At 34.7% G+C, this 26,514-nt stretch overlaps 1 long non-coding RNA gene across 2 annotated transcripts in view; it reads left to right on the top strand.

Annotated features, from left to right (window-relative positions):
* The first annotated feature begins 309 nt into the window (after positions 1-309).
* LOC308658553 overlaps positions 310-26,514 on the top strand; it is a 110,104-nt gene continuing 83,899 nt past the window's right edge. Inside the window, exons 1-3 of one of the 2 annotated variants that reach the window (XR_014024190.1) lie at positions 310-358; positions 8,810-8,919; positions 25,687-25,786. This is a non-coding gene — a long non-coding RNA (uncharacterized lncRNA). Of the gene's footprint in view, positions 359-8,809; positions 8,920-25,686; positions 25,787-26,514 lie in introns of those variants that run through there. The other variant, XR_014024189.1, reaches the window with a different exon arrangement.

Below are 26,514 nucleotides of genomic sequence, written 5' to 3'. Positions count from 1 at the left end.
TCAGGCCAACCTAGTTATTCTCCCAGCATTGCAAGAGGACTCCCATGATTTTCCAACATTTACTTTTCTTTCTCTTTTTTCTTCTTTCTTTCTTTTCTTTTCTTTTTTTTATAATTTTTTAGAGATGTCCTTGTAAAAGTTTAGTGCGCTTTGGGATGTGTCATCTCTTGTTTCTTAAGGGTCAACTGTGCTGAGAGAGAAAAGGTCAACCTAAACAGTTCTCAGATTTCATTTCGGGAAATTCCAGGCCCCAGCCCAGCTTGTTCTGTGCCTGTCCACCTATCAAGGCTCAGCCTGCTGTTGTTGCAGCTGTTGCTGAGGACAGAGCCCATTTATTTCCAATCAGCTGGAGCTTCCTGTAAGTGTTATTCAGGCCTTTTTTCTTTCTTTCTTTCTTTTTTTTTTCTATTGCTACTCAAATGAGATTATTATTTTTTTTTACAAGATTTATCACAACAGTTCCAGCTTCATGGGGCTTTGGAATACATAACACTGAAGTCTAATGACTTTTCAAAACTCAGACACACTGCTAGAGGCAAACTGTCAGAGATGTCAAATGCCTCGTTTAGCTCAGACTCTACCATTTCGTAGGTATCTCTATGCAGAATGGAGAAGTGAAAGGAGAAATTTGAATGAACACATGGATAATCTCTTCATTGTCCTTCTCATCTCAACTATGCCATAGTAGAGACCTACGTAAGACTCGAGGAGAATTCAGAGTCAGAGCCTTGACACCAGCTCCCTTGTCTTAGATAAGAATTTTAGTGACTTGCCCACATTCATGTGACTATTTATGCTATTATCTTCTTATAATACTTTGATACATTTAATCACAGGAGAAAAATATCTGAAGATGGTAAACAAGGAGTTGTTTTTAAACAATAAGATATCTATTTCTGTAATTATTTATCCTAAGGGTCTTGGAACATTGTGTTTAGCAATAATGTTAATATGGTCTGTTCTTTCTAACTTTTTGATAAGATAGAAAAATGTATTTTTATTTTATCTTCCCTCTTGGCCGGATCAAAAAGAACTCTACATTTTTTTCCAGCCAAGGGGGAAGACAGAGTAAGAGGTGAAGCCTGAATTTTTTTAACAGCATTCTCTTGCATTTTAGAACATTATCATGTTTGCCCCAGCTTTCATGAAGAAAACAGAAGAAATAAATGTGTACCATTACATATTCATGCTGCTTGCATCAGGCATGAATTATCAGATTTTAAATGCCTCATAGTATATATTGGAATCATTTATTTTACTACTTTGTTTTCATTTTTTTACAAATTCAGACATGTTTGCTTCCTGTTCTTGAGACAGAGGAAGTACATTAGGAGCAAACACATGTTTGTCTATATGTGTTTATATAAATAAAATACCCTGTCTCTAAATAAAATATAGACATAAAAATTTCTCTGCTAGCTTTTTTTTCATCAGACCATTTTTGTTATCATCTCTTAGAAATATTGGATCACTGGCCAGGTTGAGGCCAGAATTTATTAGCTACATCTTTTAACTTGCTGGCTAGTCATAATCGTACTTTGCCAATGTTCCCCCAAACTCTCTAAATTGCATTAATGAATTGACTTCTTAGTGGTTAATATTGTGCACCCTGGAGTAAGATCACACGGGTTGGAATCCAGGCTCTAGTTTTTGTTAGCTAGGCAATCTGGGGATACTTCTTCAAACTATCCCAGCAACTTTTCACCATTTTTAACAATATGGATAATGATTATTCCTCCCTTACCCCCAGGTCTACAGGGAAGTTCAAATGAGATAATCCCTGGTGCAAGTTAAGTGCTCTATTTCTATTATTGTATATGAAATTAAGATTTCTTAACCTTAAGAGAGAATGCAGGGGGTCAGATTACCTAGATTTTCCAAAAGGTGCACATGAATGGAACTACTGGCCTCAGGGCCAGTCTGCACAGGTGTTCAGAGGTTTTCTGTGGATCTGTCAGTCACAGAGTTGTTATTCTGTCCTGTTCTCTTGACTTTTAAAGGACCAAGAGGAAGGCTCATTGTTAACCATTGAAGGCAATCCATTGGCCAGAATATATCTGATCATAGTTTCTTACAGAACAAAAAAAAATCATTCTTTATTCATATTCTAACTTCCTCTCCAGGAAGTAAAACAATACAACAGACAAACAATCTTTTGTCCAAGGTGAGTTCAGGCTAGATAAACAGATAAATAGAGCTGGGTCTGGTTTTCTTTATTCCTTTCAACCATTCCTAGGAGTATATCAGATTGTTGCTCCAAAGTCCCTGTGGGTGGATACTCTTTGCATATGTATAAAATTCACTCATATCCCTTTTCAGTAAACTACCCACCATCCCTCAAGGTGACTGTCCTTTTTTTTTTTTTTTTTTTTTTTTGCTACTGGGGATTGAATATAGGGGTGCTTAACCATTGAGCAACATCCCCAGTCCTTTTTAATATTTGATTTAGAGGCAGGGTCTCTCTAAGTTGCTTAGAGTCTCACTGAATTGCAGAGACTGGCTTTAACTCTCGATACTCCTGCGTCAGTTTCCTGAGCTGCTGGGATTATAGGCATACACCCCCACTTCTGGCAAGGTGACAACTCTTAATATTTTTTTTCCATTTTATATCAGTTTTCTTGAAATTCATACTATCTGAATTCAATTAATTTTAATTTAGAAAATACGTCATCTTTGCCTCTGGCCTTCTTCAGATTATTGAGAGAGTTGTGACTTAAGTAGAAGCACCAAGTTTGCAAGTTACTGATAAATCTCTCCTCATGTCCTAAGGGGTCAACGCTGGTAAAACTGCTGTTAGTGGAAAGTGGAAATGTGTGTAAGTGGATACTCAAAATACATTTTTCCATAGGCAGCATGATACGCATTTTAGTTAAGAATGAATTTATCAATAGTGCATAATTCAGGCAAATTATAGATTAACAGGCTTCTATGAGACAATCTAGGACTCTAATAGTTGTGGACATTGGTGGATGTGTTTGATAGAGAGAATGGGAAGTGTCACCTAATACAGCAAGCTTCAGAACGGTTAAGAAGTATTCTGATATACCCTGGTTTCCCTGCATATCACTCGAGTTGTAGAGTTTTTATTTGCTTATCAAGGGTTAACTGAGTTTTAGTTTGGTTGGAGTTTGTTCCAAAATCTTTAAGAACCAAGTATACTATTATTTTAATTACATGCTTAAAATTACATAAATTTAAAGTGAAAGAGGTTTATTGATTTTATGGCAGCTAAATTTAATGTTAGGGAAAGACACAATAAATTAAGGTGACTTAAAAAAAACCTCTCCAATTATGTATAGATAAAACAATGTAAAAGGGAAAAATTGTATGGGAAAAATATTTAACAATTTAAAATTATGTATAAGATGGTTTTACATTTGTTTTTAAGTTGTCTTTCTACTATAAATGCAAAACACCCAGAAATATGGGGGGTAATGCATATCTAAAGACATAAGAGGACCCCTGCACAAAGAAAAAGTCATCATACTGCATAGAAAAATTTGTGAATTTACATCCATTTATGCTTTTTGCAGGAAATTTTAAACCTGTATACAGTAAACAGATTAATATAATAAGTTCTCATATACCCAACACCCTGTTTCAGTAATTATCAACTTCCTATCTTTCTTGTATTTTTATATATACTTTCACTCACTGTCTTCAAAATGATTCATCTTATTATTTTTCTATGGCTCATTTTAAAGAAAAATTTGTATGTTTTGAAATGCATAAATCTTCCCTGTACAGTTCTGACAAATGGATATTCCTGTGTATCACCCAGACTTACCACAGTATAGAATATTTCCGTCTCTCCAGAAAGTTTCCTCCTGTTTTTTCCCAGGAAATCCACTAATGCCTCAGATGGGACCACTTTATTTTTTTTTTCATTTTATATTGGTTCTGTACAACTTCATAGGACTGAAATTGCAAAAAGCGTACTCTTTTGTGCCTGGCCTTCTTTAAATCAGAAAACTGTGAAATTCATCCAGCAGCATTCAGAAGCCAGCTCAGTTGAGGTGGAGAGCCAGTGGTGTTCATCTCTTCCCAATTCTGCATTCACTGACTTCCAGTTGGTAGCTGTCATGGGCTCTGGGGGGAATATTTACCTCGTGGAAATTGGTCAGTAATGCATACTACGGTTTTCCCTACCCTGAAGATCCAGTCATCAACAAGTCACTGGATTCATTCCTGTGGTTGGGTGAATTGGTAGTGCAATCCTTCATATTGCTGGAAAGTATTTCTTTGCATACACTACAAATTGTTCTTCAATGTGTTGTGTAGATACACTACAAATTATGTTATTACACTTGTATTATTTCAAGTTTGGGGCAATTATAAATAAAATGGTTTTGAGTGTTCTTGTTCAGTTTTTCTGTGAACATATGCCTTTATTTGCTTTGGATAAATATTTACAAGTGAATTATGTATGTGTTTTATATGAAAACTAAATGTTCTATTACATCAGCATCTGTTTTTAAATGATTTTTATATTAATTAACTTTTTTTGCTTCCTACACTGACAGATTTAGAAAGGGAAGCAGATACACATTCAAAGAAGAATGTGGGCCATCACCAGAGTGTTAAGGAACTTTAAATTTGCTACTGTGCCATGTTATTCAGATCACAACAGGAAAGGTTATACATTTTCATAAAAGGTTTTCATTTATTTATTTATATTAAACATTTAAAAAATTATAAAGCATGCATATAAAACCAAAACAAACCACAAAACAAAAAGTTACAACTCAATAAATTATTTTTAAGTGGTTGTCTGTATAACCCACCCAAATGTTCTATTTCAAGAAATAGAACATTGACAGATTTTCAAAAAGATCCCCTTCATCTCCTGTCCTGTTATTATCTTTTTCATTCTTCTTGACAGAGATTATCACAATTTTGACTTTGTAGTGGCCTCTCTTCACTTTCTTTTGGAGTATTATAGCCCACAGGTATACTTTTAAATGATATGCTTTAGTAATAACTACTTTCCAAGTGGAATTACACATTATTATATATTTGACATTCTTTGCTGAAAGTTGTATTTGTAAGGTATTTATGAGGTTTTTTTCATGTTTTTGCAAGTAACATAATTAATTAATTTTAATTGGTTTATACTACTCCATTGTTGGAATATTCTCTATTTCTTTGTTCTAACAGTCATAAAATTTGGGAGTTCTCAGTCTGGGGAAATTATGAATAACTCTTCTATGAATATTCTTATACATATATCCAATGCATATGTACTTGTCTACATCCAGAGTGGACTTGCTGGGACATAGGGTATGAATATTTTTATCTTTAGTGGATAATACTAGAATGGCTTCTAAATTTGTTCAATTATATGCTTACTAAAAATGCATAATAATTCTTGTTTGATATTATTCTTTCCTCTTTAATTTTAGCCATTTTTCTAAAAAAAAATCTTATTTTATTGGTTCTTTTTTAGTTTTACACGACAGTAGAGCCCATTTTGATATAATTATATAAGCATGGAATATATCTTATACTAATTTCCACCCCAGTCTTGTGAATGTACACAATGGTGAGATTCACTGTGGGGTATTCATATATGTACATAGGAAAGTTATGAATTTTAGCCATCTCATGGATATATAATTGTTGATCAACAACAGTAAGTGCTGGGAAGCAACTCTTCCAGAAAGTGCTATGTAAGTTTACAGTTCTTCATGTGTCCATCACGTCCTAGGAGAGCACTAAGGAACTGGAAGGGCCAGACACCAAGCTCTGAGAGGCATACTCTTAACTCTTGGGCAGTGGAACTTACATGACTTCTGTATTATTGCATACCACCCCAAAGCTCAGTGGCATAAGTCAACAACCATTTTAGTTTTTCTTATACTTGTAGAGTTTTCTAGGTTCAGTTGGATTTTATTTATTTTATTTTTTTTGCTGGTGTTACTATTAAAATTTGAATTAGACTTTCTTTCTTTTGTACTTCAGTCAATTATGCTTATGTATTTTGAACTATGTTGTTTTGTGTATCAATTATTCTAATCAGAATTGTTCCATTTTCCTGCAATTGAGCCTCTAAAACTTTTGTTATTATTATCATTTTATTACATGTTGCTCTTAAAATCTACTTACTTATATCTTAAAATCTATTTAGCTATATTTAACTATATCAATTTTCTTTGTTAATGTTTGAAGTCTTATATAAGCATGGAATAATCTTATACTAATTACCACCCCATCCTTTTATTCTTATTTTTCTGAATTCTCGTGTTCAGATATGTCTTTTATATAGCATATAGTTAATTTTTGTCTGTTAAATATAGTTTAATAGTCCATCTTTTAATTAGCATGTTTAATAATTACATTTAAATTTGATTATTTCAGCTCTACTTTTATTTAAATCTGCCATCTTATTATCTACTTTGTATTCGCCCTGTCTTTTATTTCTTATTTCCTCCTTTTGGATTGATATTTTTAATATTTTCCATTTCTCTTATCCTTTAAAATCTTAAAATTTACGTATTGTCAGTGTTAACTAAAGGGTTATAAATGCATCCTTGGCTTATCAAAGTTAAATACTGTTATTTTTAACCTGTTCTTGGGAAGTTTAATAATCTTAGAGCATTTTTAATGCCATTTATCACCACCCCCATGTAAGTGCTATTCTTTGATGTTAGTTTTACACAATCAATATTCAAATATATTTACTCACAACTTATTTTATTTACTACTTCTTATTCTTTTTTCTTTTTTTTATACCCTTCATCTGGTTATATCTTCTTTACTAAAAATGCCCTTGGATATTCTTTTACAATCAGTCTTCCGGCAATGAATTTTCTCAGTTTTTGTTTATCCCACCATGCCCCACTTCTTAAAAGTTCTGTTATATCCCAGTGGGATCCAGTTGGGGACCATGACTTAACACATGAGCCTTTTCAGGATATTCTAGATCCAAACTATAGAAGCACTAATTTTCAGCATTAGTTTTCTAGGGCTTTTGTAACACTAAACCATAGACAGGGTAGCTTAAACAACAACAAAAAAGTATTTTCTTATGGTAAATCAAAAGTCAAGTTACTGGTCAATTAGGTTCCTAGAGAGGGCTATCATCCTAATTTGTCCACTGCCTTATCACTGTGCTCTCACATGGCAGAGAGAAGGCATAAGCACACTGGGGGCTCTTCCTTTTCTTACCAGGGCACTAGCCCTATTAGACTAGGGGCTTAATCTTAAGACCTCATTTAACTTTCTTACCTCTTCACAGGTCCTGTGTCCAAATACAGTCATATTGGGGGGCTAGGACTTCAACATATAAATTTCAGAATATACAAATATCAACATTTTGTTTAAAAAATATGCTTTAAATGTGTGTATTTACTTTAAATATATCATCATCTTCTAGCTTCCATTGGTTCTGTTGATATGTCAACTCTGAGTGTAATTGTAGCCCATTTTGAGGTAATTTTCCATGTTTCCATCATTTTACAGATGATCTTTTTGTTTGTGATCATTGTCAATTTTACTAAGATTTACCTCAGCAAGGACTTCTTTCTATTAAACTTGTTGGAATCCAAATGTTCCACTTTGGAATGTCCTTAGCCATTGCTGAAATATTTCTTCTGTCCCATGTCTGTCCCCTCTTTTCCTGGAAATACAATTTGTTCACAGTTTAGACTTTCTCATTCTGTTCTCTGTGCCTCTTACCTTTGCTTCCATACTTTTATCCTTTCCTCTGTGTTTCTTTGTAGTTTGATTTGCTTATCACTTTAGTAATTCTCTCACTATTTGCATCTAAACTAGTGTTAAACCCATTATTTGGTTTTAAATTTTGTTATTTTTTTCTTCTGGAATAATAAATAATTACTTTTCTATTTCATAAAATATCACTTGATGAACTGTAAAAATTATGAAAAGTTAAGTTGCTAAAATTCTTTTAAAAACATAAATAACTATTCTTTATTATTGTTCTAACTAAAAAGCAACAAAAATCTATATTCATTATAATTATAGTACTCTTATATGTATGTGTGTATCTGTGTGTTCATAGTAGAAAAGACCAAAAGAAAATTTATCAAATTATAAATATTGATTTTATTTGGAAAGTGGGAAAATAGAGATTAAATATTTGTCTTTATATATTTCAAATATTAAAAAAGCATATGTCAATCAATTTTAACACTTTAATAATAAGCCTATTGTAAAAACATGCATTCATGAATAAATATAAAAAGTGTAGTCTTTAATTCTCTTTCTTTTCTCTTTCTCTTCTCTCCTATGTTCCTGAGATGATCACTATTATAAAATTAGGGTACAGCCTTTCAGGCCTTTACTAGTGTTTGCTTATGTGTGTATGAATATAGTTGATATATATGTTTATTTTTCCGATAGGACAAGGCTTCCACTCAGATTTACTAAAGAGTGAAGATGTATGGTTTTAATCAATTGAGAATCGTGTAATTGTACTTGGCATAATTACTCACTTGGACCAAAACAGAAAGAAAGAGAGGAAAAAAAAATGAGTGGTAGGCCTGAGGAGCAGATAATTCTACAATGAAATTTTTTTGCTTGTGCACTGATAGATTTCCAGAGTAAAATTGTAAATTGGATGGAAAGCAAAATAAATTTATTTAAACTGCTGGATAAAACCCATTATTAGATCAAACTAACCAGTTTGTAAAATTTTATTAAAATAGAGTTGCAAATATCAACCTATATCTCATATATTAGGGTAATTATCATGCATCAAACATTTGTTCAGCTGTATTTATGCATGCAGGTGTTTTTAGTAGGTCATGATGTGCAAATGCTGACTGCAGATTAACTCTTGTTCTCGGAGTGTGTGTGTGCAGAACCCTTTGGTGTTCCATGACAATGCCTTGGATGATGCAGAAGAACTAGTGGGGACCTTGGAGTGTGAATTGGGTCTACAAAAGCCTGGACTTGAAGGTAGGAGAAAGTGAAAACTGAAGCTCATGGTTCAATTTGAATTGTATTTCATGCATTCAGTTTCAAGGGTTAAAGTCTCTATAAAGACAAGATGACATCCATTAGCTTCATTAAGACAGCTTCTCTTCCACTGGTTCCCTTAAAGAGGACTACTTGACCCTTGGCTATTGTCTTCAGCTCTTAAGGAAGAACATCTTACAAGAAGGGCCAAACAGGGCCTTGTTGAGTTTTTTTTGGATCTCAGTAATGCTGCCCTTAAATTTTACTCAAATGGTTGAAAAATCTGTTTTTGACAAATCTTGTCTCCTAGAATTAACATTCAAATATTTTCAGTTTCTTGTGACATCACTAGGGTCAAATTGTGTGATTAGCTTCTAGTTATGTTATCATGAAGGCAACACATAGGTATATTCTCACAGGGCTATTTTTAATCTTCCAAGACAAAAGTCCTAAAAGGATGACAAATTCAGCTGTGGCCCACCTGAGGTTAAGCCCCACTGTTGACTACAGTCTGCTGTTTGCCCTTGTGTTAGCCAGCATAGCTCAGTTTAGAAATGTAGAGCTGAGGAGGAGAGGGAGATGGACTCCAATACCTGTTTCCAGGTAAGACATGGAACTTCCTGAGAACGATGAGGAATTTTGTATGTGGAAGAACAAGGAATGATAATTTATGATGTATTGCTTAGACTTATATTTTGTTACTTAAATTTATGTAACTAACCCTTTATTTTATTAAGCCAGTTTCTGAAATGTGTCCTCTTCAGATTTTTAGTCCAGGGTCTGGGAGGATCTATTTAGCTCCCAAAATTAAAGACAACAGAAGAACAAAGAAAAATGACCTTCTGATTTCTTATAAAAATATGAAAATTACACATTTGGAAAAAAAGGAGTTACTTTCCTGGAATGTATATTTTACTGATTATTTTATTTTTTAAAATTTATTTTTAACATAAAATTATTTTTACATAAAACATAAAATTATACCTATTAATGAGATACCATGTGATGTTTGATACATGTATAAATTGTGTGATGTTTAAATCATCTGCCTTCTCAAATGTTTGTCATTTCTTTATGGTGAAAGCATTTACCATCCTTTCTTCCAACTTTTTGAAATTACAGCATGTGCTTTGTATCTTTACTCCTACTGTGCAATAGCATATCAGAACTTCTTACTCCTAGGTAACTATAGCCCTACTCCTACTCCCCAAGCCTTTGGTAATCACCATTTTACTTTTGATTTATATGAGATTGATTTTTTTCTACATTCCACATATGAATAAAATAGCGTGTGGTACTTGGATTTCTGTGCCTGGCTTATTTCTATATATATTTCATATAACATTATGATCTCTAATGTTGAGGTAAATGATATGATTTCGTTTTGCATGGCTGAGTAGTATTCCATTGTGTATGTACCATGTTTTCTTTTTTCATCTGTTGATGGACACTTCAGATGTTTTCATTTATTGGCTATTGTGAATAGGGCTGCAATAAATATGAAAGTACAAATGTCTCTTTGCCATACTGATTTCATTCTCACTAGATATTATGTATCTAGTTGTGGGATTGGTGGATCATGTGTAGTTGTATTTTTAATTTTTTGAGGAGGCTTCATACTGTTTCCCATAATGGATGTAATAATTTACATTCCCACTATCACTGTGTAAGAGTCCGTTTTCCTTATCTTTTTGATAAAAGCCATTCTTAATGGAGTAAGATGATATCATATTGTGGTTTTGATTTTCATTTCCTTGATGATTAGTGATGGTGAACATTTTTAATATACCTATTGGCTATTTGTATATTTTCTTATGAGAAATATTTCATAAGGTATATTTCCTAGGTGGTTTTAAATCACATTTTTCCTTTTTCTATTGAGATTTTCAAATTCTTTATATATTCTGCATATTGATCTCTTGCAAACATTTTCTCCCATTCTATAGGTGTCTTGTACTCTGATGGGATTATTTATTTTGCTGTGCAGACACTTCTTAATTTGATGTAATACCACTTGTCTATTGTTGCTTTGTTTCCTATGCTTTTGGGGTCTTGTTCAAAAAACTTTGCCCTGAACTAGTCCTGAAGCAGTTCTCTGTGTTTTCTTTGTTTAGTTTCATGTCTTATATTTAAATCTTTAATCAATTTTGAGTTGGTTTTATAACTGATAAGATTATATTACCAGTTTCATTCTATGAGTCTAGTTTCATTCTTCTCCATGTGTATACATACTTTTGCCGGCACAATTTATTAAAAATACCGTTCTTTATTCAATACATGTTCCTAGCACCTTTATCAAAAATTAAATGGCTATAGGTATGTGGGTTTACTTCTAGGCACTCTATTCTGTTACACAGGTCTATGTGTCTGTTTTTATGTCCATACCATGCTGTTTTGATTACTGGAACTTTGTAGTAAATTTTTAAGACAAGTAGTGTAAATTTTTTTTGCTGCTTTGTTCTATTTGTTCAAGATTACTTTGGCTATTTAGGGTCTTTTTGGGTTCCATACAAACTTTAGGATTATTCTATCTAGTTCTTCAAAGAATATCATTGGTATGTGGGAATGCATTGAATCTATAGATTTCCTGTAGCACAAGGTACTCAACCACTGAGCAACATCCCCAGCTCTATTTTGTATTTTATTTAGAGACAGGATCTCACTGAGTTGCTTAGCACCTGCTTTTGCTCAGGTCGACTTTGAACTTGCCATCCTCCTGGGTCAGTCTCCCAAGCTGCTAGGATTACAGACGTGCACCACTGTGCATGACAGCACAAGGATTTTAAAAATATTGAGTCTTCCAATCCATGAACATGGGATATTCTTTTGTGTCCTCTTGAATTTCTTCCATCAATGTTTTATCATTTTTATTATAGAGATCCTTCACTTCTTTTGTTAATTTATTCCTAAGGTTTTGTTTCTCTTTTTGTAGCTATTGTAAACAGGGTTGCTTTTTTGATTTCTATTTTAGATAATTCACAGTTGGCAAATAGCAACTCCAGTAACTCTAATTTTTATATGTTGATTTTGCATCCTGCAACTTTACTGAGTAAATTTATTAGTTTGAATAGTTTTTGATGAACTCTCTTTCTATATATAAGATCATGTCATCTGTGAACAGTAACAATTCTGTGACTTATTTTCCAACTGGATGCTGTTTTTTTTTTTTTCTCTTGCGTGATTGTTCTGGCTAGGACTTCCAATATTCTGTTGAATGAAAGGGGTGAAAGTAGGTATGCAGATGTTAGAAAGAGTTTTTCTTCCCCCCATTCAATATATTACTGGTTGTTGCCTATTTTACCTATGGTCTTCTGTTATGTTGATGTATATACCTTCTATTACTAATTCGTTCAGACTATTTATTATGAAATGGTGTTGAATTTTATCAAATACCTTTTCTGCATCTATTGAGACGGTCGTTATTTTTTATCCTTCATGTCATTAATGTGGTGTATCATGTTTACTGATTTGTGTATGTTGAACCATCCTTGCATCCCTGAGATGTATGATGGTGTAGTAATCTTTTTAATGTGCTATTGGATTTAATTTGCTAGTAATTCTAGAATGTCTTAAGATGTGTTGAGCATAAAGATTTTGCCCTTTTTCTGTCTGTTAGACAGTGAGCTGAACTGGCCTAGGTCTGACTTGGAGAATTGGGGAGGGTGTGATTTGCTGGATTTATTTACAAAAATGATTTGTATCTTCTCACTAATCTTCAGGAGTTGATGCCACAGTTGTTGAAAGAGGTAAATAAAAGCAACAGATACTAAGTGGTATTTAGGAGACTTATTTGAACATATTTAAATCAATCACAAGAGACTTCTGAAATTTGTTAGGAGAAATTCTAGATTTTGTAATTGCTGATAAAATAAACATGCTGGTAGTGGTGACCCTAATTTGTCATAAGAAATCTTTTTTTTTTTATATATATCTAGTCCTGATTTCCTACTTGGATTCCTTTTAAATTTGTTATTGTTATTTTTAGTACAGGTACAGTTACTTGCATGGTTTTATTTTGGTCCCATAGAACATTCAAAAGAGGACTGAGAGTGGTAAGAGTAATGACCAGACTAAAGAGTAAAAGGACAGGAATCTTTCCAGGTAGGAAAACCAGGTAGCCTGTCCTCTTTTAGAAGTCTTCATGCTCAGGAGTGAAGTTTTCTCTTCTCACAGCTAATAAATGCTATAATTTTTATTATAAATTCCCTGTTACATGAGTTTCTAAGGGGTGGGCCATCTTGACTTTTTAATTATTAATGCATTTTCTCAAACTACAATTATATTCTTAATCCCTGTTCTGCTAACTGGCAATTTCCTGATAGATTGAGTTTTCATTCCTCCCTATTTTGTTAATTGCAACTTGTCTACCATATAATAATAGAACCTTTAGAACAGTACTTTGCCAACTGCAAAGGTTATCAAGTGATAATGAGCTCTTTTAAATGACTGCTAACTTATAACAAAACTTTCCAAGGTTCCATACTACCTTTAATATTTCTTTATTTTTCTACCCATTCTTCCCAAGAAGATTCTTGACTATTCCTCAAGATTATTTTAAAGATTCTTAGACAGAAATTAGCATGTATGATGGCCTTCTATATGTTGAACATACTCACATAATCATCATATTTCTTTCTCTCAACAAGCCCTGTGAATAAAGTGTTTCTACTTGAAAACAAGGATGAAAAGTGATTTGTTCAAGGTCAGTAGTGGATCTGAGTCCATTTTTTTTTTGTTTGCCTTTAGATCCTGTGTTCTTTCCTATATAGAAGTATATTGGGCATGTAAAATGTTACTGTGAAGAAAAAATAAATTGAAACAGGCAAAACTACCATTAAATAACAACAGGAGAACTTCTCTTCCTAGCATGCTATCATTGGCTGCCCACGTCATTACTGTTATATTTTACTTTTCTCCATATTCCTCTCACATCTTGCCTTTATTTCTTTAATCAGATATAACAATGCTTATCTCTGTTTTATTTTTCTAATTTGTCAGCTAATGTATGGGAATTATGTAGTAATCATTCAATTATGTATATAAATGATCTGTAATGTGCACATTTACTAGTTACCATTTTATCTTCATTGTATTTCATATAATTAAATTTAGGTATAATGAAAATGACATTTCTGAAAACTAGTACAAATGATATCTCCTACCTGGAATACAAAAGTAATCATATTTTATTTGTTTCAATTAATTCCTCAAGATATTTCTTCTAACCTTCAGCAGAATATTCTGTACTTTTCTTTAAGACCTCCATTGCACTCCTCTCCAAAATTGTGCAAGTATTCTGAAGTTAACTGAATTCTTAAGGTTTGTTACTATTTGCAAATAGATGGGAATGAAAGTCTACTCACCAGAGACTATTGCATTAGTCTCAATATTATTGTAATAAACTATTTCTACAAGAGAAGGGGATTTCCTTTGTTACTTTGGATTGGTCCTTCTTATCCAGATTTTGGAGCTTCTAGATCTGGATACAAGATTATTGTTCTTTCAGTACATTTATTCTCTCTTGCTCAGCCATTGCTGCTTACATGGACCACATCAGAGGGGCTGAATCGGGATGCGCTTGCTGGCTGACAGTTTGTTATTTAGAACCTGTTCCTCTCCAGATGAGAAAGTTTTCAGGTCACCAATCTAGACCTTTCTCTCCCCACTCTGATACCCTTGGTAAACTTTTGGTAAACTTTTCTACTAGTGAGATTGAAAGAATTTCTGTTAATATATGTTACATAAAAGAATAAGGAAAATTAGAATAATTAGAAAATTATTTTAATGATTTTATTGAAAATACTCATTGTTTCATGTTGGCTATTAGAACTTGGTGAAGTAGTTTTTAAAATTATATTTTTAACTTCTTGGTTCACTCTTTTAATCAAGGTCATAGATTTGCCATTTGTCATCTAGGAAATAGTATAATTTAGGGGCATCAAAGTTTCTTTTAGCTTAGATGTTGGGTTAGTCAGCTTTCCATCACTGTGATAAACTACTTAAGAAAATAGAATTAATCAAGGAAAAAGTTTATTTTGGTTCACAGTTTCAGAGGCTCAGTCTATGGTCACTTGGCCATGGTTGGTTGGGTGTGCTATGGCCCAGTACGTCATGGTGAGACCATGTGGCAATGGAAGCTGCTTACCTCAAAGCTGTGGGAAGCAAAGCAAAGACCGTTTCAGGGCACAGTACCTGACTTCCTTCCTCAAGGCGCACCTCCTAAAGGTACTACCACTGCCACCCCCAAGCCACAGAATTGTGATCAAGCCTTTAACACATGGATGGACCTTTGAGGGACATTCCAGATTCAAACTACAGCAGACATCATTCCTTGATCGTGACCTTTAGCCTATTTAGACACAGGACCTTCATTTGTGAGGTTAAGGGGTTAGATTAAAATATCCCTTTTTGCCTTAACCCCTTTCTATAGTAACATATAGTCTCATTAACTCTAGTTCACGAACAAGTTTTTAAAAAGCAACTAATTGTGTTGCATAATAATTAAATAATTTTTAAAAATTTAAAAATAGGTCAATGTATGATTACAGTTTAGATTTGAAGAATTAAAATCAAAAGTCTCATCTTCCTCAGGATAGTTCTGAATTTTATATACTATTTTGATACAGTGATTATTAGGAGCCCCTTTCTACTCTCAAACCTGTTTTTGTTTTGATGATACATTATAAGTTTATTATAATTATTTTGTTGTTTAAATACTTATATAAAAATACATTTTGACTTTTTTGAGAGAGAGAGAGAGAGAGAGAGAGAGAGAGAGAGAGAGAGAGAGAATCTTTTTGTAGATGGACACAACACAATGCCTTTATATTTATTTGGTGCTGAGAATCGAACCCGGGTCCTACTGGTGCTAGGCGAGCCACAGTCCCAGCCCACATTTTGACTTTTCATCATTTACCAAATGGTATTTTCTATTCAATTTTTTGAAAATCAATTATGTAACTAAAAGCATTATTAAGGGACCAGAAATTTAAAATGATATCTATCATATTTAGTGGGGAACTAAATAAGCCTTAAAAAACAGACTTATATGTAACTACATGTGGCAACATCAACAAAATTGCTTATTTTATCATTTTGAACTTTTTTGCACTTTTCTCTTAAAAACATGATGTGTCTGATTTACACAATTTTCATGTTTTTGTTTCTAAAATATGAGTTGGGAGAAAAGATTTAAGTTGTATTTCCTAGCTTTTCCTCTCAAATAAAACACTTTTGACAGTCTTTAATTCTTGTTAAAAAATAAAAACATTTCATATTATTAGTAAAATGTTTCCCTTCTATCACTGTTTTTCATAAAACTAGAGGTTCCTTCATGTGCTGTGTAAATATTTTGATTAGCTGCATATAGTCTGTGAATTTTTTTAATGTTTATTGTAAATGTATATTTCAACATCTGTGTTCTTCTCCTTCCTGCCTTAAATGATCTACCACATCTGTAAATTATTACATCTTTTTTGTTTTTTTTATTTTTAGTCCCAGGAATTGAACCCGGGGCACTTTACACAAAGCCACATCCCCAGCAATTTTTTTTTTTAATTAGTTGCTCAAGACAATACAATGATCTTGACATATCATACATTTGATTCAAATGGGGTATGAATTCTTATTTTTCCACATGTACAGATTGCAGGATCACAATGGTTATACAGCCATGTTTATACATACAGCAATACCAGCTCATTTTTTTTTTAAAAAACAAGTTCTTGCTAAGTTGCTAAATTGCTGAAGCTTGCCTTGAACTTGGAATCCTCCTGCCTTAGCCTGTCTAGCTGCTGGGATTATAGACATGCACCATTGTACCCAGCTACACAGATATAAATTAGACTAGGAATAAGAACAGAAACTCTTGGCAATGGTCAAAACCACATGTGGATGGTGTGGTCTGACTCATGAGGTGCTATGCTCACTCAGGTGGCATTCTCCACACCAGCTGGCTGCTGGCTGCCCCAGAATCTATCTGCAGCTATCTTTTGCAACTATACTGCCTCTGTAAAGACATCACTGTATGGGTGCAGTTTTCTCTAGCATAATTGCTGCTGTCAAAGCCACTTTGTTCTTGTGAAAGGACAGACAATTCCCCTGGAGCTGTGCGTACCATTAGGGGGCCTACTCTTTTCCTTTAATTTCCCTTCCTAAAACAGAGGCTAGAAACTATAGTTTACCATTTTACGGTTTTTAGGATTTTGAGCATTTTTAGGATTGTTTGTGGTAAGGAAGTAGACCTATATGGAACATCATAAAATTGCTGCTTCTATTCCAGACCCTTTTAGAATTCCTTATTGTGCAGGTCCTTGTTTCACTCTTGCTAGCCAGGGACAGTGTACCTCCTACACTGTCACTACCATTGCCGTTGTAGTATCCAGGCTTCAGTGTTTTGAGATAAGTTCCTAATCTAAAAAACAGAAAGATATTCTTTGTTCTCAGGGAATGAGATGTATCTCCCAAGCTCAAACTTATGTTCTCGTGATTGACCTCTTTGTGAGATGATCGACGTCACGAATGCCACTGATCTTCTAGGGAAACTTCACTCCCATCCTCTGAAGTATATTAATACCATATTCTGTAGCTATATTCTGTGTCTAAATTTCCCAGAGTACTGTGGATTTAAATAATACCACTTTTGAGAGCTGAAAACTCAGTCCAAATGGGGCTTGTTCAAATCCAGTGTAGTCTGTTTTCATCAAAGAGGCAAAGTGTTTAGGGATTTAGTTTAACTCATGTTAACTTTAATAACAGTAGGTACCCAGGACATGAGTTAATCACCCCAAATACTCTGGTTTTTTTCCCCCATTGTTATGTTGCCAAAACCCATTTCTTTAAAAGCTATTTTCATGTCTTTTTGTGGTAGAATGCAAGTTTGGTTAAAATCATGTGAGATTTACTTTCATAATCTTCAAAGTATGATGCACATTTTTCAGAAACAACTCTCCGGTAGAATAGAGCTCATCTATTTCATTCTGCTGCTGACACTTAACTTTCTTCTATAATGTCCCTGCCAAGAGGAGCTCTTTGATTATGCTGCTCAAGGCCAATGAATACAGATGCAGAGACCCTGCAGGGGTCTCAGGCAGAATGTATAAGCTCAAAGGAAAAAAGATGAATTCATAGGCATAAGTGCAAGGAGCACTTCTAAATATATTACACTAACTCATGATCAATGCCTCCATTGTCAGTGAAAAGAATGTATCTATGTCAAGCTTCTATTTCAGAAAGCAGAGGTCAGAATAATAAGAGGTGATGGAAAGGGGACCTGGGTTAATAGAATGTGCAGAGAGCTTAGGGCTGAAGGAGAAGAAAAATACATCGGATCTGGGAAAAAGATCTAAAAGAATGTTCTTGACTGGGGTAAGGACTGGAGCAGGGCTGTTACAGAGGGAAGGTAAAGGGTCCTTCAGACCAGCCCCATGGTGAGCTGTCTTCAAAGGAAGAGAAGGCTGATAGGATTCAGGGACATGCAATTCTGGGAACACGTGTCCCTAAAAACAAGACTACATTTGCTTGTTTATGTCTTAAAATGGTCCACAGGAACCCGTATCTCTGAAATAGGAGAAGAATAATACAATATCAAGATATGGAATTGAGATCACCTGGATTCTAGTGACAACCTCCTAATTGGCTCCCTAACTGGCCTGAGCAATTTTTCTGAAACTCGCATCTGTTCATGTCCTTCCTAATGAAACCTTGCACAGACCTTCAGTTGCCCTTCAGATTGAGCTCAAGCCCCTATCAGGGCTACTGGGGTTTGGAGGTGTGGACCTGGTCTCCCGAGTCAATCTCACCTTTGCCACCATTTCTCCTGCTCTCTCTTCCATCAGCTCCTTTCAGTTCTTGGAAGAGGAAATGCTTTGTTTCACCCTTTTCATCTGTTGCCCCCTCAAACATTCTTTTCCCCGCTCTTCACCCTGTACTATTTTAGGTTTCAGCTTAGAGTACTTTTCTCCGGGAGCTTTTCTACTGACTTCCCCCATGGGGTTCAAGGTGGCCAAAGCATCTGTTCCCATCAAGGTTCTATTTCTCCCTATTATAAAAGCCATTTTAATTTTGTCTCTGTCTTCTACTAGTTTGGGGATCCCTTGCCATGTCTTGTTCCTCAATGTATGTCCTACACCTCACATAATTTGGGCTTATGTGAGGTGTAGGACATACATTAGGTGCTCAATAAATATTTGTGAATGGACAATCACATGGATGGATGAATAAAATAAGCTTTTCCTGCTCTGGTAAGAGAAAGAGGTGGTGTACAATGAATCAAAACGCATTCTGCTGTCCTATATACCTAATTTAAATAAATAAATTAATTGAAAAAAAGAGAAAGGGGTAAAGGGAATGGTTAGGAAAATATGTCATGGGTAAAAATGAAGGAAAGAAACTTTGCCTTCCTTTGGTCAGTTATAATTTTCCTAAAATTGTACAAAAAACTGAGACAGTTGTTGCTGATTGGTTGATTTAAAAATTTGCCACTTATGAAAGCTTGCTGCTCTGTGCCCTCCCATCTCTTCTGTTTTGTTTTATTTTCTATCATGGGCTATTTTTCACCAAGGAGTTTGTTATAAAAGAGCATTATTCCAAAGTATCGAAAATGGAACCTGACATAACAAGTATTTTCATTTGGTAATATTCAGTAATCATAATCATTGAATTTCCAGTATAGAAATATAGCATGTTTCTATCTATAGATAGGGTCTCTCTCCATCTCTCTCCCTCTCTCTCTCTCACCCTGAGGTATCTTCATCAGTAGGAAAAATGAAGGACTAGAAAGTTGGAGTGTGAGGTTTGGTCTTGCTTTTATCGTCACCTTGTAGCTAACATTGGGACACTAAGCTTCCTATATTTAATTGCATTTAAGTAACTGCATCATCATAAAAATACATGTTAAGAAGTACAATGGGAAGAGCAATAGCCCAGGAGTTATGAGACTGGGAGCTGTATTGTTCACACTATCATTTGCCTACTTTTTATCTTTCTTCTTATTAAACAATGTAAAATGGACAATGAGGAGTTATGCAGAAAGTTTTAAGATTCCCTTTAGCCTTTCTATTCTGCCAGTCTAGAAAATCTGAAATAAGTATTCTATACATAATCCTATTAAACTTCTAAAAGAATACTAATACTTCTTAGTCCATCCTTCCATTTCATGGGTTGCTCTAGTTCAGTGGTTGTTGCAAGCAGGGTTGTCTTTCCCGCATTTTCCATTTCAGTTATTTTGTGATTGCTCCAGATGTGAACCTTCTACTTTGAGACATCTGCACGGTGTCTTAGAATGGAATGTTTAAAATCTACCCAGGAGCCAGTACTAGCTGAAGGCTCTTTGTGTTTCACCCCACAGCTACCCACAGTGGTTTTAGTGATTGTGTTCTGTGGCACTCAGCAGCTGTTATGCTACCCGGAATGTGTTTTTCTTGTCTCTTGGCTTTTAAGTTGATGTTCAGAATACCTATTCCCCCATGCTGAGGCTTCAGGGAAGGCAGTTTTCTATTCCCTTCCTAATGCTAAACAAAAAAGGCCAAGTTCAATTAAACAGCTTGGGAGATAATTAGATCTCCCAAGAATGGTGAATATTAGCATCTTTGATAGACCACCTGCCTTAAGGCAATTTGTGGCTTTCTGTTCTTGTGCAATACAAGAGATAGATATCTGGCAAAATAAAATAGAATTGGCAAAGTAGGAATGAAACATGATTCCTTTTCAGGGGGAAAAATCACTTCATTCGAGTACCTGCTTAGTTTCATTGCTGCATTTGAGCCTCCAAGGAGAGAAATGTGCAAGAGTTGATCCACAATGTATCTCCATTATTAGTGTATTAAATAGGCTCTTTTGTATGTATGTGTAGTTTCATTCAGGCCCCATTAATCACTACTAGGATATTTATTCTTAGCTTTCTGCAAATTGATAAGCATAGCTATAGGGAAATCTATGTGGAAATTCTATTTTCCAAAGGCTTGGCAGTTTCTTTTTAATTATTCCTTGGGGGTATCTCAGATTTTGCTAATTTTTGTTTAATTAGATGGGAAAAAAATTCTGGCAGAAGGAGTAACTTTGTACTTCCCCATAAATTGGAGAAAAGCATTATCCAGGCACTCAGTAAACTTCTTCCAAATACATGCAATAATGCATTCACTTCAGAACAGGGGAAGAGTCCTAAAGTATGATTCAAACATAGAACAAAAGTTGCTTTTAGAAGATAAAAAAAATCTGGATGTATTTTTGCTTGCTGCTTTGACATTGCTGTTACAGACAAGAGATGATGCTGCTGAGCTGATGAAAACAGATTCCAGAAGCAATTATGACCAAGCCGTGGTTAGAGGAATAGACTGAAAAATAATCTTACAAAGCTTTCAGAATGACTTGAGTTTGCAGCACATCAGGAGCAATATAACAAGCTCTAGGAGGGTTCAGTGTTAAAGGTGACACTGTCCAGTTGGACTTGGTCTTCACGGAGAGTCTTTGGTTTGAAAGGCTCTGAATCCTTTGAGATGACAATGTCACCTGTAGAATCAGTATAGCTTCAGGGTTAAGAATTTGGACTCTAATCAGACAGATATGGATGATGTCCACTCTTGCTTCCACTCACCTTGGCTAAGTTCCCTCAGGATTATATAGCATAATTTTCTTGTCTATAAAATGGGATAATAATAAGCCCTTAATCATATAATTATTTTGAAGAATTAAGAAATGCTTGTAAGGCACTTAGTAAGTATTCCCTATTATATGTCAACAAACGATGTCTATTATTGCTGTTGTTATTAACAAGATGTTTTGGGCATGAACTCCATCTAGTTCCAGAACAATTGGTCACAGAACGTATCCAAACCCTAAATCCTTTTATACCGTAGAACTGTCTCCCCCCGCCCTTATCTTTGCATTTTCCAAAGAAAACATTGTAGTTGTACTTTCGAAAAATGTGTGCAACACTACTTCTCCCACAAGCTGTGTGACAATGTGATCTTGCCATTCCTCCCACAGAAAGGTGTAGGGTTCATGCTTCTTCCCTCATGAATCTGGGTCATTGGTGACTGCTTCATCTAGTCACAAAGAATGGCCGAAGTGACACTAGGAGGCTAGGTCAGAAAAGGTTTTTACCTGGTTGGCTGGAATTTTCATAGTGGGAGTCCTTCCTGTCTGTCTGCTCTGAGGTTGCCATGTTGTAAAAAAGCCAGGTCACACAGAGAAGCCACACATAGGTGCTCTAGTCAGCAGTCTTTTAACATTTGAGTCATTCCAAAACCAGACCCATGAGTGACCAAATCTTTACATATCTCCAGCCTCAACCACTGAATTACTCTCAGCCTTAATCTTCTCATCTAAGACTCCTGTCCTCATGAAACAAAGCCAGCTCCAACATGTGCTTTCCAAATTGCTGACCAATCTTTAAATAAAATGATTGTTTGATGCCACTAATTTTGGGGATAATTTGTAATGCAGCAAAGATAACTGGAATAGTAATTTTTCCTTGGCTGGCCAGTTCTCCATTTGTGAATATTTCAACTTTGTCAATTGATCAGCATTTCAATGTGTCTTTTAATGCAAAACACCATGCTAGAACAGGTGAAACCAACATAGTCAAACAGAAAATAAACACAAGAATAAAGAGTATTGTAGGAATCATAGGATAAAGGCTATATAACGCAGAGTAGTTCAGGCATGATCATGGTGTAGATTTAAAAGAGGCTAAGTTCATCTGGTAAGGATTCATGGTAAAGAGGCTGGTAGGGCTTTGAATAATGGTTGGGACTTGGATATTAGAAAAAGAAAAAAGAAATTCTTGCCAAAAATGGAAAAAAATACAAAATTTTGGAAAATAAAACTTGGGCATTGCATCTTAAAATTAGTCTATTTAGGACTGGGGATGTGGCTCAAGCGGTGGCACACTCGCCTGGCATGCATGCGGCCCGGGTTGGATCCTCAGCACCACATACAAACAAAGATGTTGTGTCCGCCAATAACTAAATATATATATATATATATATATTTCTCTCTCTCTCTCTCTTAAAAAATTAGTCTATTTAGAATCATATTTTTCTTACTTGATTATAGTGCAAATACTGGGTTATGATTTTCTTTAATGATGAAAAGTGTTTTTTTGATAATTGTTGGTGTACAAAATGTCCATCAGTTTGGATTCCAAAAGAACATCCAAAGTATATTGGAAATCCTTTATCACTGTATCTCAAGGAATCTTTGAAATGTTGGCATCATCCCAAATATTAGGCAGATTTTGTTGAGAGGCTTTTGCAGCTGAAATGAGCCAGTTTATTCCTCCCTGATCTAGAACTTTCTTCTTCAGGCAAGAAGAGTCTCCATTGTATGTCCATGACTTATGACATACCAGACTTTGTTTGACGGACATATCAAGATATGACTGTTGTATTACATGTGACTATTCCAGTACTGTAGCCACTATCAACAGGTGGCTATTTAAATTTGAAGTTAAATTAAATATTTAGTTCCTCAGTTGTACTAGCCATGTTTAAGTGTTCCACAGTCACATGTGGTAATGAGTATTTTATTGGAAAGCAGAGATATAGAACATTTTCTTCAGTCAGTGATGAAAATTTTATTTTTAGTACCTAGATAATATAGAATGTGAAAGATTTTTAAAATATTTTCAATAGAAAATAATGTGATAAAATGAATATGGGTAGAAATGTAGACACTAAAAACATTAACTTTAAAAATTATTTTCCTCTCCCCCCTTTTTTATTTTACACGGGAAACATACTGATTAATAATTCTGACTTTACAACACCATACTGAATAGAGAAAAACTGGAAGCAAAAGCAGTTCCTGTAAAATCAGGGGGGCGAAAAAAAGGATACCCGTTCTCAATACTCTTATTCAGTATATTCTTGAAATTCTAGTCAGAGCAATCAGTCAAGAGAAGAAAATTAAAAGAACATAAATTGGAAAAAAAATAAGTCAAATTACCTCTGTTTATTGATGACATTATTTTGTACTTAGAGGACCCAAAAACCTCCACCAGAAGACTTCTATAGGTGATATACAAACTCAGAAAAGTAGCAGGATACAAGAGCAACACACAAAAATCAATAGCTTTCCTACACTCCAATTTTTTATTAAATTTCTGAGAAAGAAGTCAGAAAAACAATTCCATTCACAATAGCCTCAAACAATAAAACAAAACTTGGGAATAAATCTAACCAAAGAGGTGAAAGGCCTCTATAATAAAAATCACAATACAGTGAAGAAGACACAAGAAGATGGAGAGACCTCCCATTGTCTTGGATAGGCAGAATTAATACCAAGAGTGATCTACAGATTCAATGCAATTTCCATCACAATACCACAGATATTCTTTACAGAACTAGGGGAAAAAAATCCCTAAAATTTAAATGGAAGAACAAAAGACCCAGAATAGCTGAAGAAATCCTGAGTGACCCTTGGAGGCATAATACCCAATCTCAAATTATACTACATAACTCTAATAACAAAAATGGCACGGTATTGGAATAAAAACAGACCTGAGCACCAATGGAATAGAAGACACAGAGACAAATTCACATAGTTAAATTCATCTGATCCTTGACACCTTTGTTTTGCTACCTTAGCAGAAACATATATTGGAAAAAAGACAACTTTAAAAAAAAAAAAAAGAGGTGCTGGAGAAACTGGATATTCATAGATAGAAGAATGAAATTAGATCCTTATCTCTCACCCTACACACACACAAAAAAATCAACTCAAAGTGGATCAAAGACCTAGAAATTAGACCAGACACTCTGCAACTGCTACAAGAAACATAGGGTCAATGCTAACATCTTGCCACTGGTACCAACTTCCTTAATAAGAATCAATAAGGGGCTGGGGATGTGGCTCAGTAGTAGAGTGCTCGCCTAGCACGTGTGAGGCCCTGGGTTCAATTCTCAGCACCACATATAAATAAAGGTCCTAGACAATCAAAAAATATTTTAAAAAAGAATCAATAAGTGAGATGGCATAAAATTAAAAAGCTTTTTCACAAAAAGGAAACAAGAGTCTGAAGAGAGAGCCTACAGAATGGGCTAAAATCTTTGCCAGCTACTTTTCTGATAGGGAATTAATACCCAGAATATATAAAGAACTCAAAAAAGCTTAACACCAAAATAATAAATAGCCCAATCAATAAATGGGTAAATGAACTAAGCAGAGCTTTCTGAAAAGAAGAAATAGAAATGGTCAACAAATATATGAAAAAAATGTTCAATATCCCTAAGAATCAGGTAAATGCAAATCAAAACCGTACTGAGATTTCATCTCCCTCCAATTAGAATGACACTCATCATTAATACAAATAATTGCCAGGCATGTTGGTACTTACCTGTAATCCCAGTGGCTTGGGAGACTGAGACAGGAGGACTGCAAGTTCAAATCCAGCCTCATCAATTTAGCAAGGCCTTAAGCAGCTTAGAGAGACCCTCTCAAAAAAAATGGGGAGGGGGGCTGGCATGTGGCTCATGCCACATTCAATTTCCTGGTACTGAAAAAAAAAGAATACAAATAATTGCTGGCAAGGATGTGGGGGAAAAGGTACACTTATACATTGTTGGTGGGACTGCAAATTAGTACACCACTTTGAAAAGCAGTACAGAGATTCCTCAAATGACTAGAAATGAAACTACCATATGACCCAGCTATCCCAGTCCTTGATATTTACTCAGTAGGAATAAAATCAGCATAGTATAGTGATACATGCATACCAATGTTTACAGCAGCACACTTCACAATAGCTAAATTATGCTATCCTCCTAGGTGCCCACCAACAGAAAATGGATAAAGAAAATATATGCACAATGGAGTTTCACCCAGCCATAAAGAAGAAAGAAATTATGACATTTGCTGGTAAATGGATGGAATGGGAGAATATCATGCTAAGTCGAATAAGCCAGACTCAAAAAGACTCAAGAAAGTCAAGAGTCAAGTGTTTTCCTTCATTTATGGAAGCTAAGAAGGAGGGAGGGAGGGAAGGGAAGGGAGAGAGAGAGAGGAGGGAAGGAGAGGAGAGGAGAGGAGAGGGGAGAAAGAAGGAATTAAGAAAAGGAATCTTACTAAAATGGAAAAGAGACCAACAATAGAGGAAGAAAACAACAATAGAGTAGAGGAAGGGAGGAAAAGAAGGGCCAGAGAAGTACTGGGGAATGAAATTCACCATATTATGCTATGTCTACATATGAATACACCATAATGATTCCCCCTTATATATATAAAATTATAATACACTAATTAACAATAATAATAATAATATAATAGAGTAGAGTAAGAGGACCAGGGGAGTGAGGAGGAAAGGAAAGTAAGGAATTGACCAAATTGTTATGCACATGTGTGCATATAGCATAATGATCCCACTGTTAGGCATAATTATAATGTACCAATAAAAAAAACTAAAATAAACAAAGAAAAAAGAATTTGGGCTTTAGAGATAGACTCACTGCATTCAAGTTTTTCTTTCATAGTTTTTTAGCTGTGTGGCTTGATCAAGTTCATTAACCTAGGTTTTATTTTTCTTAACTGTAAAGTGAGTTTAATGAATATATTAAGGTGATTATTAAGCTCAAATGAGAATGCTTGTAAAAGCATTTA

The sequence above is a fragment of the Spermophilus citellus genome, assembly GCF_964194105.1.
Source record: "Spermophilus citellus genome assembly, chromosome: 10".
Taxonomy (NCBI): domain Eukaryota; kingdom Metazoa; phylum Chordata; class Mammalia; order Rodentia; family Sciuridae; genus Spermophilus; species Spermophilus citellus.
This window is presented reverse-complemented; position numbering and strand designations above follow the sequence as displayed.